The following is a 19,229-nucleotide window of genomic DNA, read 5'->3' on the forward strand; positions in this document are numbered from 1 at the left end:
TCAAATAGTGATGAAGACGAAAACAATAATGATTATAGAATTATAATGGCTAATGATGATGATAATTTTTAGGATGCTTTAGAAGAGGATGACCTTCATGAAGAAATATCTAATCTCAAAACTTGTTTAGAAGAAAATAATATGATTATAGATGCCTTGACATACCAACTTGCTGAAAAAGAAAAACACAATGAAAAACTAGAATGTGAAATTGTGTGTCTAAGAAAGGACCTTGAGAAAACGAAATCTCTCAATCTTATATTTGCAAAAGGATCATAAGATTTAAATGAAATTATCAAAGTGTAGCAATCTCCTCTGATAAAGACAGGTCTTGGATATACTGAAGAATCATCTCAATCAGAGAATCCATCAACCTCCACTAAAAGCTATCTTGATGCAACAAAGAACAGTGAACAATATGACAATCATTAGCAAAGGCATAAAGCAGATCACCGGGTAAATCAGACTCAATTTTCTTCAAGGATGAACACAAGCCACAACCAACCTCAGGTAAATCATACTCAATGTTCTCCAAAGATGAATATCAATAGAAACTACAATCACCATGTCAATAGATTCGATAGTCGCAGGAACTTCTTTAATGGACAATGTTTTTCATGTCATATTTTTGGACACAAAGCTGCTCAATGTGTTGCTTACAAAACCATCATGACTAGAGAAGCACGAAATCAAAAGAATGTAATAGGGATCAAGAAATGTTTCTATATCTCTTCTTGAAAATGAAATAGAATGCTCAATTTGTAACAACTTTGGCCATGAAGAATCTGAATGCAGGAGCAAATTTCAGCAAGCATCTCAAAAGGAGAAAACTCCATTAAATCCCAAGATATGAAGAATGAGAGGATCTCAAACAAAAGGATGTGGTATAGCCTTGTATGCAGAAGGACAAGAAAATCAGTTGTACATCAACAATGGATTCTCAAAACACATGACAGGTGACAAAGAAAAACATCACTCATATAATGCCTTAGAAAAGGAAAAGAATGTCTCCTTTGGAAATGACACTCCTGCTGCCATAAAGGCTCTATTTTCTTGAAAGAGAAGGTTAAAGATGGAAATGTTATGTATGTAGATAGTATAAATCATAACCTATTGAGTGTCATCAAATGTGTGATCAAGGAAATGAAGTGGTGTTTCGATCAAGCGAATGTGTTGTTCGTGAGCTTGATACATAAGAGATCGTGATCAAAAGTACAAGAACTCCAAAAAACTTATACATACTCAAGGGAGGACAACAACAGTGCTATCTAGGTGAAAATGATGAAAACTTGTTGTGGCATAGAAGATTGGGACATCTAGGCTTTCCTCAAATAAGAAAAGCATGCAGATTCAAGGTTGTTCGTGATCTTCCAGATATCAGCATCCGTGAAAACATAATATGAAATCCATGTCAATTCAGTAATAAAAGCATAGCTCACTTCATTGAAAAAGAAGGGTTAGCTAGTAAGCCTCTGGAACTTGTCCATACTGATTTATGTGGACCATCAAGGAAAAAGTCCCTCGTGGAGAAGAACACTTTATTTTGTTCATTGATGATTTTTCTAGAATGTGTTGGATAGGCATTCTAAAGCATAAATATGAAGCATTTGAAAAGTTCCAAGCCTTCAAAGCTTTGGTTGAAAATGAATTAGATCAAAAAATGAAATGCCTCAAATCTGATCAAGGAGGGGAATTTACCTTGAATGAATTCTTTGACTTTTGTGAACAACACGGAATAAAAAGGAAATTGTCCACTACAAGGACTCCTCAGCAAAATGGAGTGGTAGAAAGAATGAACATAACTGTTCAACAAATGGCTCGAGATATGGTAGATGAATCTAGAACTCCTACAACCTTCTGGGATGAAGATGCATTTGCCGCCGTAACTATTCTCAACCAACCAAATGTTCGAGTAAATAGCACTCAAACTCCCAATGAATTTTGGTATGGTAAGGCTCCTATTGTAAAATACTTTAAAGTTTTTGGAAGCAAATGTTATATCAAAAGGATCGATGAAAAACTTGGTAAGTTTGAGCCCAGAGTAGATTAAGGTATTCTTCTCAGTTACTCTTCCCGAAGTAAAGGATATAAATGTTATAATAAGAGATTTGGGAAAATTGTTGAAAGTATTGATGTTGTAGTTGATGAAGCATGCGAAAATCCAAAATAGATAAAAAGAGAAGATTATAACAATGAAGAAGATGGGGATTATTTTCCCACATCAAATCACAATGATTTTGAATAAGAAACCAGTGAAGCACCAGAAGAAGAGATAACAATGGAAGAAAAGACTCTGTCCAGGTATGTTCAGAAAAATCATCCAGAAACTCAAATTTTTGGCGAAAAAGTGGCATGTGTACAGACAAGAATAACTATTACAGAAACCTCAAGCTATTTAACATTACTATCCTCCACTGAACCTCAAAATGTAAATGAAGCGTGCAAAGATGAATGTTGGGTCAAGGCCATGAATGAAGAACTTGAGCAAATTGAAAAGAATAATACTTGAGAATTAGTTCCTAGATCTCATGATAAAAATATTATAGGAACTAAATGGATATTCAAAAACAAGCTGAATGTAAATGGAGAAGTCATTAGAAACATGGCCAGACTTGTTTGTAAAGGGTATGCGTAACAAGAAGGTATAGATTTTGAAGAAACTTTTTCACCTGTTGCTAGAATTGAGGCCATAAGGACGTTTCTTGCTCTTTCTGGCTTTCAGAAATTCAAAGTATACCAAATGGATGTAAAATCTGCTTTTCTTAATGGAAATTTAGAAGAAGAAGTTTATATTGAACAAATATAAGGATTAGTTCTTGGAAATGATGCAAAAATTGTATGCAAACTCAAAAAAGCTCTCTATTGTCCGAAACAGGCTCTAAGGGCATGGTATTACTGCCTCAACAAATATCTACACCAAAATGGTTTTTCAAAAGGTTCAGCAGATAGAAATCTATATACAAATATCTACACCAAAATGGTTTTTCAAAAGGTTCAGCAGGTAGCAATGAAGAATCCATGAGTCAAAATTTTTCTTCAGTAATGCAGTAAGAATTTGAAATGTCCTTTCTTGGTGAACTTACCTATTTTCTTCGTCTACAAGTTCAAAAAAATAAAGATGGTATTTTTCTTTTAGAAACCAAATATCTCAAACATAACTTGAAATGGTATGGCATGGGAGATTCTAAACCTGTATGTACCCCAATGGTAATAGGATGCAGTCTCATCTCAAATGATGAATCAATAGCAGTACATCAACCAACTTACAGATCCATGATTGGCAGTCTGCTTTATCTAACAAGTACCCGACCTGACATCATGCATGTAGTAGGAATAGTTGGAAGATTCCAAGAAAATCCAAAGGAATCACACCTTCAGGCAGTCAAATGAATTTTCAAATATCTTCAAGGAACACAGAACTTTAGGTTGTGGTATCCTAGAGATACAGATCTTACTCTTCATGCAGATATAGATGCAGATTAGGTAGGAAGTCTTGATGATAGAAAAAGAACTAGTGGTTGTGCATTCTATATGGGTTCCAGGTAAGTGTCTTGGTTCAACAAGAAACAAAGTTTAATTGTGTTATCTACAGCTAAAGCAGAATGTGTGGCTACTGCATCTTGCTGCAAAAAACTACTTCGGATGATGCAAACCTTGCAAGACATTCAGATCACATGTACTCCACCCATCTCCATTCTATGTGATAAGATAAGTGCCACAAGTATTTCAAAGAGTCTATTCATGCACTCCAAGACCAATCACATACCCATTAAATACCATTTTATACATGAAGAAGTGCTTGAACAAAAGTTCAAATTGGAGTATGTTCCCTCTAAAGAACAAATTGATGATATATTCACTAAACCACTACTCAGAGAGACATTTGAATATCTCAGACAAAAGCTAGGAGCAGTTGCTGCATCATCCTGTTGTTAAATCCAATTTTTCAAAGAAAGGTTCTTATACGCATGTTTCAAGAAGTATAATCGCGTACACACGTGGGTTTCAATGGTTCAAGCAGCATATATGTTTTTCAGACAAGAAAAACAGTGATGCAGGCTCCAATATAGGTGCTTTGACTGATATTGATGATTAATGTCTATCGATATGCTATGTTCATTAATTTTATCTGACTGACAAACATGCCTTGATCATCGTCCTGTTAACAATGCACAGGTAGCACAGGTTCAGGGGGAGCATTAGCCTTCACATACATTCAACATTGTTGGCATTATGGTTGTTGAGACCTACTATGGCTTTAGATATCTATACCATTTGTTGCTCAAATCATGTAAAAGTCTAGGGTGTGATATGCCTTCTCATACATTTGAACGAGTCCTATTGGACAAATGATGTAATTTGTATCCGTTCTTTACATGGGATGGATGATGTAATATTTCTTATTTTTGTCATGTATAAACTCTTGGTATATCCCCACTTGGTTGGCTGGATAAGTCAAACTTGGTATGTCCCCACTTGGTTGGGAGGCGGATGTATGTATGAGTCATTAGTGATAGGAAGGTAATCCTCACATAGTTGAGTTATAGAGTCATGTTATTCCTTTAGAAAATATTTTTGTAGAGTTTGATTGGGCTCAGGGGAGCATGGATGGTTTAAGTGCATCTCAGCATGTACAAAAGGGGAACTCAATTAGAGATTTTAGCATGCACTCATGGGCAGTATAAATAGCATAATGTATGTCAAAGGGAGAAGACATCTTGGTCCACCCTTTGCCTTTGATGTCAAAGGGGCAGAGTGACTCAGTGTTTTTGTTGCCATCAAGTCCAAAGGGAGAGATTGTTGGCATTATGATATAGATGTTGTCCTTGAGGGAAACTCACTCAGATGAAAGATCACGTGTTGTTGTTGCCATCAAGTCGAAAGGGGGAGATTGTTGGAATTATGATATAGGTGTTGTCCTTGATGGAAACTCACTCAGATGAAAGATCACAGTACACCATGTCAGCAATAAAGAATTATAGTTCAGACCATAAAGAATGAAGAAAGAGAGGTATATGCAGGTTCACCTTGACCAAGCTGCATATACACGTAGGTTTACTGAACAAAAGGGGCATATATGTACACATGCACCTTCATAGAAGGAAAAGCAGATATATCTTGGGAAAACAATGTTTTTCGTCCAAGGTATTTCTTGGTCCAAGGGATTTGACCCAAGGTATTTGGTCCCAGGTATTTGGTCCAAGGTATTGGTCCTAAGTAGTTCTGGTCCATGGTATTGAGAAAGGCCTAAACTATATAAAGAGAAGAAGATCATTAAGCTAAGGAGTGCAAGGATCTGAATATATTATGACGTGATGAATCATATATGAAGGTTAATGAGCTTCTGATGGTTTGCTTGATATGATCTAAGGATGCACCTACAAGGTTGATGAATGTTGATGGATCGAGATCATAAAGGCTTAAGAAGTATTATCATTATGTGTTTTGATCTTGACTAGTCTATATATGAATACTGACGTATGTTTTATTCTGTAAGTGTGATTATCTGGGTATGACTAAATTCTGGAATAGTTGTAATGTCTAAGTTATCATTTACAGATCTATACACAGGTTCGCCTTAGTAAAAGAGTGTATACACACTGGTTCAGCATGTCAAAGTAGTGTATACATTATAAATTTGAATTTTCAGATCTGTACGCAAGTTCCCTTTGGTGAAAGTGTGTATACACGCTGGTTCGACATATGAAAGTAGTGTATACCTTATGAAGTCTAATGTTTAAATTTTCAGTTGTTTCTATTTGCTTTTGCAGTGTTCTGGGTTTTGCTTTGTGTTCTGGTGACTGTATTCTGATGACAGTATTCTGAATGATCATATTGATTGTGATTTGTTTTAGTGATGATGTGTTGTCAAGTGATTGCTTGATTTATTTGTGGTTGATTCAGAAAGTGATTATTGGGTTTCAGAGATTGGTTGATGCAGATGTATTTGATGGTAGTATGGCAGTTATGATTTTTTGAGTTTCAATGTTGTTGGTGGGTCCAATATGATAATTGGATGAAACGTGGCCTTCAGATTATGGTGTTCTATTCAAGGAGTATCCAGTATGAAAATTCATGAATAGTGGTCCCTGGTGGAAGAGTGTAGCTTTCTGTAGGTTGGCACCTATGTACTAGTAAACATATTGGATAGTACAAGAGCTAGGGGGTTATAGCTCCCTTACAGTAGAAGCTGGAGAATGAGAGAAGGTTGTAGCTTTCTACAAGAAGGTGCCTGTGTACTGGTATGAGTTTGCACTAGTACAAGATTGTAAATAGATTTTCTTATTATTAAAAAGAAGACAGAGATGACAAAAATAGGTGGTTTTTACCCACTTTGGGTTTCCACCTCATATCTTGGTGTTCATGTATGTTGCTTATGTGTGATGCTTTATTCTACTTTTTACTACATTGTTTCATAAATATCTGATATACTAGTTTAAGCTCAATACATGATAAATTGTCTAAATCAAAAGTTCTCTAGATATAAGCTGGTTGCTTTAAGTACAGTCACGTGTACACGCTAGTTCACTTCATTGAAGTAGCGTATATAAATATGTTTGGGGAATAAAATGATATATCTGATAATAGTGATTCACCCCCCTCTTAGTTTTATTTCCAATAGTAGGGACACTATGCATTAGTATGTTGCTGGTCTAGCCACATTCAAGATGATGATGTGCATGCTATCAAACAAGTTGGACAATGGGGCCACAACAATGTACCCAGATGCAATGGAGGCAAGAGTTTGCTTTCAGCAAGATGTAGCCATTGAGCGCACGAACACCATCACAAATGACCAAGCTTGGAATCAATTCGCCACCATCGATCATCACAAAGGTGTCAAAGATCTGGTCTCACCACAACGTTCTGAGTGTCAGTGATGTCCTACATGGCTTGCTCAAGCCATTTTGTCTCACATGGGTACATGTGAAAATTGTATGTAATGTCTTTTCAAGTGGAATTTCAAGTGTCAATAGTTGAATGTAACGGTTATAAAGTAGTTGAAGGGTGATGAGGGTAGGAAAATAGTGACAAAGGCTTTTTGTCAGCGAAGCTTCCGATAGGAGTAACTTAGAGAGAGCTTGGACAATATTGTAACGAGTCTTAGATTCTCCACTGTGCAGAGCTAGTATATCTCTTTGGAGGAGCAGGCAGTTGTGACTGTAATGTTCTGTTATCAAAACTAGTGGTTGGACATGGATGTATTGCATGTCTGGAACTTACACCTCTTAATATAACAAAGTCAACACATTTCATGCATATGTCGTATTGTATTCCAAGTATCTTGTTTACTCTAAATGATAAATGTATCTGTTTTCTTACGCATGCACGTATGGAATATTTTGTATAAGTATGCATAAATCTTACCAAAATGTGTTTTTCATTTAACCATCACTTTGGATTGCTCGCTAACTTTCCTTCCATCTTGTCATGCATTTTCACTCATTTGTTCCCTTCTAAGTCACGTGCTATCACATGTTTCCAAGCGATGCACTCACCGAACTTTTTGTGTGTTAGAACCGTTCATGCACCTTCCTTGACTCACCATAGCTATCACACCCTTTCTACCAACAGGGACATCTTACTTGCCTCTATGTGAAACCATAGTCAAGGCGATACCGTATGACCAACTAGTAGGAATCCTACACCAAATGGTCTGAGGTCTAATTGGGACCTCTTACTAGGGAGATCCCCTGACATGTTGGCGGGTCCAGCACCATGAACAATACCATATAAGTTATCTATTCAAAATATGTGACAGTAAGGAAATAGTAAAAATATTACAGAACCGTTAATAGCAAATGAATAGAATTTCGAGTTCATAAGAAATGTTTATAAAGAAGGAAAAAAAAAGAAAAAGAGGAGAGATTATTATAATAAGTAGAAAGTAATTACAATTTAAAATTAACATATTATTGATTCTTCATACATCATTCAACCTTGATGGGAACCAAGATTTGTTTTTTAGAAATAACCCTGACGGTTATTTTGATAGCACTGTTCCGACGCACCCTATAGTTCCTAGGTTTTTAGTCTCAATTTTTATACACAGTATACAAAAGCGAAGCCAAAATGATACATGCAAAGTGATAAAATTCCATCTACAAGTCATCGATTTAACTAATAAATACATGGGCACTTCGCTGAAAGGAAATGCCTATAATATCCATGGAGCACCAACCTAGAGGAAGAAAAGGTAAAAATTAATATCAAGAAATGAACCCATTGGATAGAAATTTATTGACCTTAGTTACTCCAATATACCTGTAAACATCTAATTAAATAACATAATCATTATCAAAGTTTCATAAATCAACTAGAAGGTACATAGTACTAAGAAAAAAAGAGAGAAAGGAATCATAGAACATTGTAAAAATTATACTTCTGTATGGAGAAGGAACAAATTACTCTTGTTATGTAACATATTCGTACTACTGAAGGGTCAGAGAAAAAATCACAATACAGTAGGAAAGTTGAAAAAAGGAAATCAAACACATATAAGCACAATCCATAAAGGTAAAAACTCAGATAAAGATAGTTAGCATCAAGCTAATTAATTTCCCATTACTATAAAAAATTTCTAGTTACCTGCTGTTGGAAACTTTAGGAGGAAATTCTTTTCTCCAGAGTTTCCAACCCTAATTGTGGTGGAAAGTAAAGGAACAAAAAGCCACAAAAAACCTAGAAATTAAAAGAAGAACAAAAAATGGGGTTATTAAGGGTTCAAACCAGAACTGGTTGTAAGATTTATACCATACACACTTACATTTGACAAAGAAGGGCATGTTCAGTTGCAAAAATATCATATGTAAGGGTACAAGAGGATGAAAAAAATATACAAATGATTCCATCAATAAATCAAGGATTTAAACCCTTACCATACCTCTATAAAGCAAAAACATGGTCTCCATGAAACTCAGGTGGAAAGTCTAGTTTCTAATTGGAGAGGCAATGGTTATGGCTGAAACCTCCCAGCTTGACACCCCTCAAAGTGGCTAACAGAATTACTAAGGTTGAAGGTAGAGAAAAGTGAAATGTTGGGGTTAGTCCAAAGCTATTTTTCACCATTGGATCATATAAAAGCCATTATTACCGTCCACCCCACTACCGTACCTTCAGGAAGGTGGAAATCGTGTGATTCCTTAGTACACAGTGGAATTGGTAAAACATCCGAATATTCAAGAAAACTAACCATTAAGTGATGGGAGGACATTTGGCTTAAGACCATTAGAGAAATTAGGTCCATATTAAATGTATGTAAAGCCAAACACATATACATATGTATGGACCCCTCAGAGGATTCAATGCCAAGGCCATAAGTAACCCAATGTTAAATGGTCTAGGCACTTAGGAGAGAGACAATTCATATAATCAAACCAAAGATAGATGTGAATTATGTTAATATGAGGGTACATATAAGTTATCTTCATCCTCCAATGTGCATATAGTGTTAAAAAGGTATTACTCTATTTCATACCCCATACATTACCAATGTGTTATGCATTAAATTCGAAAGGTAAAGCAACAATCTACGCTCCATCCAAACGTTACACTAGATGTATGGATAATTATTTCAAGGATGTCAATCATAAATAACATTTAAGAGGTTGCATTTAAAAAAAAGAATCACTTGTTTATGAGAAACCCTTGTTCTCAGTATATACATATACATATGGATTGGTGTTGACCTTGTGAAGTTAGTTCTTATACCCAATACAAGTCCATTCCTTTGATTCCCCTATTATTTAACTTAGTGGTATCAAATTTTGTGACATGATACTTGGGTATTCTTGTATTTATATATTAACTAATTAAAGAAATCAGTAGAATAAAAAAATAGAAGAAATGCAGTACATGACATGAACATAGCAAGAGAAGTCAAATTTTCTTCGTGAAGTGGTATCAGAGCGGGAGAATTTTCTCAAATGTCTTTGCATATAGCTGAAAGGAGAGAGTTAGTAGTAACAATGATACGAGAATTATGGAAAAGCAATTATGAAATATAGCACAACTGTGATGGAGAAATCCTTGAAGAGGATGGTGATGATGTTGATGGATATTTGAAGTTTGAGACATAAAATAAGGCTACAATGCCTTAAAATTTTTATGATGATTCGTTTATGGTTGCAAGTGTTATTGTAGATGATGGATATTCTTTTGAAATTGTCATGAAGAAAGAGGAAGTTAGAGGAGAGAAATGTTCAAATTTTATTCTCAACAGAGAGTGGGAGAAATAATTGAATGGTATTCTCATAGGGGATGATGAGCCAAAGGAAGAGGAAAACTTTCGTCTTGAAATTGTGTTGTTGCTACTAAGACACCCTCCAAATTTTCACCACATTCAGATTTTGGAGCCTAATTCATTGTCATATAAAGTGTTGCCTTGGTCGTAAACTATCATTTCATGTTGCTCTATACTTTGTTAGAGTTATTGAATTCTCTCAAGTTTCTTCACATTGGTTAGAACATCTCTAGGTTAATTTCATAGTCATAACACTTTTATTGTTGTAAAACGACACTTTTGGGTTGCGGTCGCACACAATTCACTCCTAGTACTTGGGGAATGTGTATAAAGTTTTGTTTTGATGTATATCCATTATTAGTCAAGATTTTCTAAGTTTTATCGATGAGTGGGTAGGTGTCACACATGGTTTTATGTCTAGAACTCATCATGTTCACCCCTTTCTCTATTACCCATACTTAGAAAAATTTCGGTTTCAAAGCGAACCCATTAAGGCTAAATGCAGATGAGTGCAATTCAATGCCTTGATGAAAAATTCTTCATTGTTCAAAAGTGTGCCCTAAACTCTCTAAGAATACAGAGTGCACTCCTCAAGACCGATTCCCCTTCCTTGTTTTGAGTCACACCCTTCAAAAATTACAAATTATTCCTTGAATGCACTCCTTCAAATCAAAGAAGAGCACCCTCCTTGAGCACACTAGCACACCTTGAAACCTTGAAGCTCAATCCTTCAGCCTTCCCCAATGTGCCATGTACCCTCCTTGGCCTCTTGATTTCACAAGCAGACTTCGTAGGAACAAAGCCTCACCCTTCAACTTTTGGGAATGCTCCATGCATCCCCTTGGTTTCAAGAGTGCAAGAGTGCACTCCAAATGTGTGAAGCCTCATCCTCCATCCTTTAAGAGTGTTCCATGTGCCCTCTATCTCTCCCTTGAGTGCATAATGCACTTGGGAAGCTGGAAGCCTTCCCATTCATCCTTCAGACTTTCACAATGTGACCTTCCTTGATTACCTCCCTCACTTGAGTGCATGGGCACATGCCGAAGTGCTAAATCATCCTCCTATAATCCATTTTGCCTTTCAAAGTGTGCTAATGCAACTAGAAGATCATTTTTCCCCTTTTGAGCACACTGAAAAATAATGAACAAAAAATATGCATTAAGGATGCTAGAATATGATATTTTCAGGTAGATGGTTTCTTCTCATGAGTAATTACAAACACAAATGTTCCATAAACAATGTCGAAAGGACAGGTGAGGAACATCGAGAAAAGAGGAAAAACAATGGAAGCATTAAAATAATGAAGAATAGAGTGAAAGCCTGATGATCAAAGCACCTTAGAGACTCCAATATTAAAGACCCTTTGGAGGGTGAAGATTAGCATCAAATCATATATTCTATGAAGATGAAGCATATATAAGATTTATTATCAAGAATGCAAGATGAAGCAGAAAGGAAGACAAATTGGCATTTCCACCTCATTATGAAGTCCATGTCATTGTTATGAAGTTGTTACTTGTACAAGTATCATCATAATGGTCAATATGTGTCCATGTGTGTAGCCGCATTATGTGTAACTACCCTAGTGAAAATTTCATGTAATAAAACTAAATAAAGGAAAAACTAATAACTATAGTTGATGGGACACTTATTCCAAGATGAATGTTGGGAAAGACATCCTAGAGGGTGTTGATCTAGTTGTTTATGGCTAAGGGAATTGGCAAAGGTAATGGCTAAGGTTTTGGAAAGGAAAAATGGAATTTTTTTCACATTTATTTATGTAAACATGTAAATTAAGAGAAGAGGGAGGTGAACGGTCACAAGTTGCATGTGAGGATGAAATTGAAGGAAAATAATGGAAAATGAAGAAAGTAGAGGCATCATTAATAAAAATGCTTCTTAGGATCAGTTGGTAAGCTTTTGCTAGTTGAGTTTTGGAGCTATCTCGTTATTCTCTCTCTCTCACTCTTGGACACTTCAATTTTTATTGGAGAAATTTTCGCATTGGATCAAGAAAGCCATAGAAGGAAAGAGGAAGCAAAGATGAAGCAAGGATAGGCAGGATCAAGTAGCTATAAAAAGATTCTTTGCAGGTATTGATTTTCATGTGTATTTTCCTCGCTAGATTTGGAATCCATGGTATTTCATGTCGTTACTTTTCTGTTTTGGCATGGGTTTTTCTAGGTGTAACAATGCTTTCAACCTAGCATTGCCATTTCTTGATAGCCATGGTGTGATGGGGTTGTCATGTTTTGGTTGAGAAAGATTTCCATATGGATTCGAAGCTAAGTGGCATGGATATCAAAATTATAGAGGACATGGCCTAGTGGTCCATGAACTAGACTATGGATCATGGTAAATCCATTGGCCTAGTGACCCCTAATCCAAACTGTGGGTTGCAGTAAGGTGATTATTGTGTTGCCATGGTTGGCCTATAAATCCTTGCCAATGAATGGAAGGATATACGGTAAATACAAGAGGTGGTTTTCTCTTTGTTGGACCTAGTAATCTTGGGTTTGGGATATCTGGTAAATCCTCGAGAGTGGGTCTCGGTTTAGGGCCTAGTGATCTAAGTTTGGATTGCAGTAAAGCCTGAGGGACTATGAGACTGGAAAATTTGTCATGGTGTAGGTGGAGAAATTCGGTGGATTCTATCCTTGTTTGGCCTAGTTATTGGGTGGAGATCATCGTAAATCATGTTATGATGTGTCCATTATATTGGCCTATTGATCTGGGATGGATTACTATAATGCTTGGTTTCTATTGATGAGGGTGAGGTTGTTTACCCTAGTTATGCCTTGGTTGGTTCAGTCCCACATTCATTATTGGAATATGGCACAGGGGTGAATGGATGAAGAGAGATTTGGCTCAGCCATTCAATGGTCAGGTGGAATGCAGAAGTCCCATCTCTGGTTGGTTTGTTACATTCATTAATGAGAAATTCCTTCCCTTTATTTTCATTTGTAAATGTACTGATGTATATGTGGATTTCATGGCTGATATGATTAACATTCATGATTGGAATATGGCACAGGGGTGAATGGATGAAGAGAGATTTGTATTAACCATTCAATGGTTAGGTGGAATGTGGAAGTCCCATCTCTAGTTGGTTTGTTACATTCATTAATGAGAAATTCCTTCCCTTGATTTTCATTTGTAAATGTACTAATGTATATTTGGATTTCATGGCTAATATGCTTAACATTCATGATTGGAATATGGCACAGGGGTGAATGGATGAAAAGAGATTTCGCTCAGCCATTCAACGGTTAGGTGGAACGTGGAAGCCCCATCTCTAGTTGGTTTTTTACATTCATTAATGAGAAATTCCTTCCCTTGATTTTCATTTGTAAATGTACTAATGTATATGTGTATTTCATAGCTGATATGCTTAAGCATATCAACCATGAAAAGTTAATTATGTCTTTTACACATGTAGGTTATATGTTGATGATATTTTTGAAGAAATGTCTGTCATGGCTAGTAGGGGTTTTATTAAGGTCTTGTTCAACTTATTACTTTTGAATCTTTGTCCTAATGTTCTTTTATTTTTCTTGAGTTATAATTCCATTATGGGTAGTGACATTGACTCTAGGCTTGAAAAAGTGGCTCAAATCCTAGAGTCACTACCATAGCACTAACAAATTTAGTCTCCAGTCACTTGTAATCAAGCCTATGAGAGAGACTTTGGGTTTCTAGACGCTCTATTTCCTATAGCATGGGAGCAACAAAGGTTTACTATGCCCAGAACATTAGTGGGACCTAGGGACATGATGATTGATTCGATGAAATGTGTCCTGAGGGTCTTTTTGTTGATGTGGATAGGTTCCTTAACATTTTCTGTTGATTCCACTTCCTTAAGGTCACATAGGAGGTCGAATCAAATCATAGTAGCCTGTTATCGCATGTTTACCCATTTGACATGGCTACTTGGGTACATGTGGGAGGGGGGCGTTATAGAGTGGTATCAGTGCATGGTTCACCCCTCAGACTAGTGGACGATGTGTGTTGGTCATGCATGTGTGTCTCCAACACGTGCATTCCATATGCTTGTTATATTTTCTTTTTTATTGATTATGGTTGAAGTAAGGTTGTGATGGAGAGTTTGACGATTTTTTTTGTGGAATCGATTGTCATGAGTATATGACTGGTTTCACATGGTTATATGTCACTTACATGTTGATTTTATGTCACCTACTTACATCCTTATATGTTAGGATATTTTCTTGAACGTTTTTATTACATGTATCAGAGCTTTAGGTTGATTACAAGAATTTATCATTGATGCTTGAATACATGAATTTATGTGTATCTGTAGTTGATTTGGCATTGATTATGCATGTTCATGGTTGCATGTGGGAATGTGTATAATGGATTAATGGTTGTTGTAATGCATGAGGACATAACATGCATTGTTGATAAGGCCATGGATTGATGATTGGACCCTAGCTAGAATGTTGTTTATGCGTTAATGCATTTACTTGTTATATGTCTATATGTTGTTATGATTATGTTATACATGTATCATTCTGATTTGATGATCTTTCAGACAATCTATCCTCCCTAAATTATGCTAATGTACATTGACTTATTGTGATTTGGTTTACCTGACATATTATGCATTGTGGGAAAGAGACCAAATGGATAGCAAGGTGGTAGACTACATAGAATCTTCCTATGCATTATTATAATTTGGTAGATACACTGAGAAGCTTGAAGGAAGAGGTAAGGAGTTTTAAGGCAGATAATGACCGGATCATATAGGCACAAGAGAAACAAGTAGATGTTAATGATATACTCCTTCAGAGTTTGTTTGACTTGCAACGACAAGGGCCACTTTATATCAACCATCGACATGAGGATAGAACTAATGGGGCATATGGAATAAGGTCTCCTGGTAGACATAGGTGATATGAAACGGTGAAAGATGGAAAGTTGTTGGACATTCCAGATAGAAGGGTAGATAAGCAAGGGCAATATTCTAGTTCTGGTTCTGATAGACATCATGATTGTCATCGCTATCATCTTTACAGGATGAATGATAGGGGACACTTTTGAGATGAGCTTAAGAAAGTGAAGCCACCTAATTTTGATGGATATGTGAAGAAGCTAGAAGATGTAGAGGCTTGGATACTTGGGATGAGAAAATTCTTTGAGTTTCATGAGTACACAGATAACATGAAGGCCATGGTAGTGATATTCAACTTGAAAGGTAAAGGAGACATTTGGTGGGAAGGTGTTAAGCGGGTCAAAGGCATCAGGACATATGAATTTAGTTTTAGGGAGTTCAAAAGGATTTTTAGGAATAAGTACTTGTCAAAGAGGTACTACGATAATAAGGCCAAAGAATTATATGACCTAAGGATGGGATCAATGATATATGTAAGTACAAAACTAAGTTTCTAGAGCTATTGTGGTATGTACTGTATCTTACTGATGAGAAGGATAAAGTTCATAAATATTTCAGTGGTTTTTCATTCGAATTTAGAGATCATATTGAGTACGATGAGCCTTAGTCACTTTAGGAAGTTATTGAGAAATTGAATCATTTCCATGAACAATCAAAGCGTCATAATGAATCTCATCAAGGATGGAAGGAAAAAGAAAAAGGTAAAGGTAAATGGCACCCTAAGAGGACAAGGCCTTAACATTCCTATGAGAAATAGAATGTGGCACCACAAAAGAGATTTAATGTAGCTAGATAGGGACATGAGTCACAACAATAGCGTAGAGGTGTTGGTACTGGTCAGTTGGAGTGTTGGACATGTGGTAAGGAACACATTAAGAGATATTGTCCATAGAATCAGGGTGGTAGGCCTTCGATATACACTGCATAAGATGCACAAACTATTGGAGCTGTTGGTCAGAGCATTCTTCGTATCTATGCAACAGTGGACAAGAGACAGGTAGAACACGAGGCATCTATCATTGAGATGGACTGTGAAGTTTGTTATAAATTTATTTCTATTTTTATTAACCCTTGATCTAATTAAAGCTATGTTAGTCACGAATTGGTGGATACATGTGGTTTGATTAAAGAATTTCATGCATATTCTTGGCTAGTGTAGTTGACTACAGGTACAAAGAAGCGATTTCATCATTGGGTAAGAGCCTGTCCATTTGATTTGAGTGGTATGCCTACTGCAACACATTTTAGTGTATTACTATTGGGATCATATAGTATATTAATGGGCATGGATTGGTTGTATCTTCATAGAAACAAGGTATATTTTTATTCCAAAGCTATTGAGTGTGTTCATGACAATGCAGAACCAAAAGTCTTGGAGGGTAAGAAGAAAGCCACATCACTTAGGATGGTGAGAGCTATACAAGGAAAGTGTAGCCTTAGGAAAGGGTGTATGTTATTTTTAGTGCACATTTCTAGTGACAAGGGTAAGGAGGCTCAGGATGCCAATGTGTTGATAAGGTACCCATTTTTATAGGAGTTTAAGGATGTATTTCTTGATGACATTATAGAGTTGCCACCTCACATGGAAGTAGAATTTTTTACTAAGTTAGTGCCATGAGCAACTCCAACATCAAAATCACCTTACATGATGAGCACACCTGAGTTGGTCAAGTTAAAATTGTAGTTGAAGGAAATGTTGGCCAAGCGATACAATACGCCTAGCATATCACCATGGGGTGCAATGGTCTTGTTTGTGAAGAAGATATATGGAACTTTCTGATTATGCATTGAAAACAATGAGTTGAACAAAGTGACCATCAAAAATAGGTACCCCTTGCTAAGGATTTATGACTTGTTCAATTAACTCAAGGGAGCAACAATGTTCTCCAAGATTGACTTGAGATCAGGATACCATCAAGTACACATCAAAGAGGACATTTACAAGACTTTGTTCAAGACCAAGTATGGGCATTATGAGTTTGTTATTGTTCCATTTGGCTTAACTAATGCTCCAACTACATTTATGTTCATGATGAACAGTGTGTTGTGTCCACATTTGGATAAGTTTGTTATTGTGTTCATTGATTATATAATAATATGTTCTAAGAATGAGGAAGATCATGATGAAAATTTGGCAGCAATGTTGTGGTTTCTGAGGGAGAATCAGTTGTATGCTAAGCTCAGCAAGTCTAGTTTCTTTCAAACTGAGATACATTACTTGGGACATGTTGTCTCCAAGGAGGGCAATATATTAGATCCAAAGAAGATAAGATCAATCATGGAATGGGTATCTCCTAAGAGTGTCTATGAGGTGAGATATTTCATGGCTCTGGTAGGCTATTATAGGAGGTTCATCAAGAACTTCTCATAGATTTCTTGACCTATCACATCATTGTAGAGGGAAGGTAAGAAGTTCAAATGGATAGTGAAGTGTGAGGATAGATTTAGCAAATTAATTAGTTGTTGACACATGCACCAATGCTACAGATTGCAGATCAAGACAAAGAGTTTGTAGTATGCATGAATGCTTAAAAGAGAGGACTTGGTGGAGTCTTTATGCAGGATGGACAAGTGATATTCTATGAGTCCTGGAAACAAATAGAGTGCAAGAAGAACTACCAGACACATTATCTTAACTGAACAATGATCATACATGCATTGAAGATGTGGAGGCACTATCTTCTTCGAAGGAGGTTTGTACTTATAAGTGATGACACTCAGTTGAGGTATTTGTTTGACCAACTACATCTGAATGTTGACAGGCTAGATGGTTGGTCAAGATCAGTGAGTTTTATTTTGAGATCAAGTAAATTAAAGGTAAAGAGAACAAGATGGAATATGCTCACAACATGAAGGTATAGGTATAGGTACATGTAGTGGTATAGGTACAGGTGGTAGTACAAGTACATGCATAGGTTTGGGTACAAGTAGAGGTACAGGTGCACAGGGTATGGATTATTGTCTTACAACAGATCGATTAGTTAGGTTCCGAGATAAGATATATGTATCAGATAATAGTGAGATCAAGAAAGTCATATCGAGTGAGTTTCATGCAAAACCATATTCAGGTCACCCAACTTATCAAAAGACACTAACAATAGTGAAGGTATTTAATATTGGTCGATCATGAAATGGGATGTAATAGAGTTTGTGGTGAGGTGTTTCAACTATCAATGATTGAAAGCAGAGTGTAAACATCTAGTTGGACTGCTACAATTGATTACAATTCCAAAGGGGAACTATAAGGTCATTTCCATGGATTTCATCATAGGGTTGTCGAAGATAGTGAGACAACATGATTCCATCATGGTTAACATGGACATGTTGACAAAGGTTGGAAATTTCATTCATATGAAGTTTACATTCTCAGTTAGAGATGTAGCACAGGTATTCATCAGAGATGTGGTGAGGTTGCATGGTGTTCTAAAGAATATTGTGTCAGACAGGGATGTGAATTTCACTTCCAAGTTTTGGAAGCAGTTATTTGCAAGTATGAGCATAGAGTTGGCCTTCAATACAACTTATCATCTACAATAGAGAGGGTCAATAGGATATTGGAGGACATGTTGAGGATGTTCGTGATGCATTCGCAATGGAAGTGGGAAGAGTGTCTCCCCTTGGTAGGTTTCGCATACCACAACAATTATCAAGAGTCATTGAGGATGAGTCCTTTTGAGGCATTGTATGGGTGGAGTTGCAATACTCCCATCTGTTGGAGTGATCTCGTAAGTAGGGTATTGATTGGACCATATATGTTGGCAAACATTGAATAGGAAATACAAGTGATCAAGAAGAATCTAAAGGCAACACAGGACAGCTAGAAGAGCTATGCAGATCAGAGCAAGTTGTTCAAGGAGTTCTAGTTCAGGGAATAGGTTTACTTTCGCATCAAATTAAAGAATAGCTCCTTAAGGATTGGATCTTGTGCCAAGCTGGCACCACGATTTTGTGGACCTTTCAGTATCATTAAGAGGATTGGGCGAGAAACCTATCAACTTCAGTTGTCCCTGAAAATGAAATTCAATGATGTTTTCCATGTATCATTGTTTAAGAAGTATGTTAAGGATGTTGATCATG

The sequence above is a fragment of the Pinus tabuliformis genome, chromosome 9, assembly GCF_031772625.1.
Source record: "Pinus tabuliformis cultivar Carrire ecotype Pingquan chromosome 9, CPIR1, whole genome shotgun sequence".
Classification (NCBI taxonomy): Eukaryota; Viridiplantae; Streptophyta; class Pinopsida; order Pinales; family Pinaceae; genus Pinus; species Pinus tabuliformis.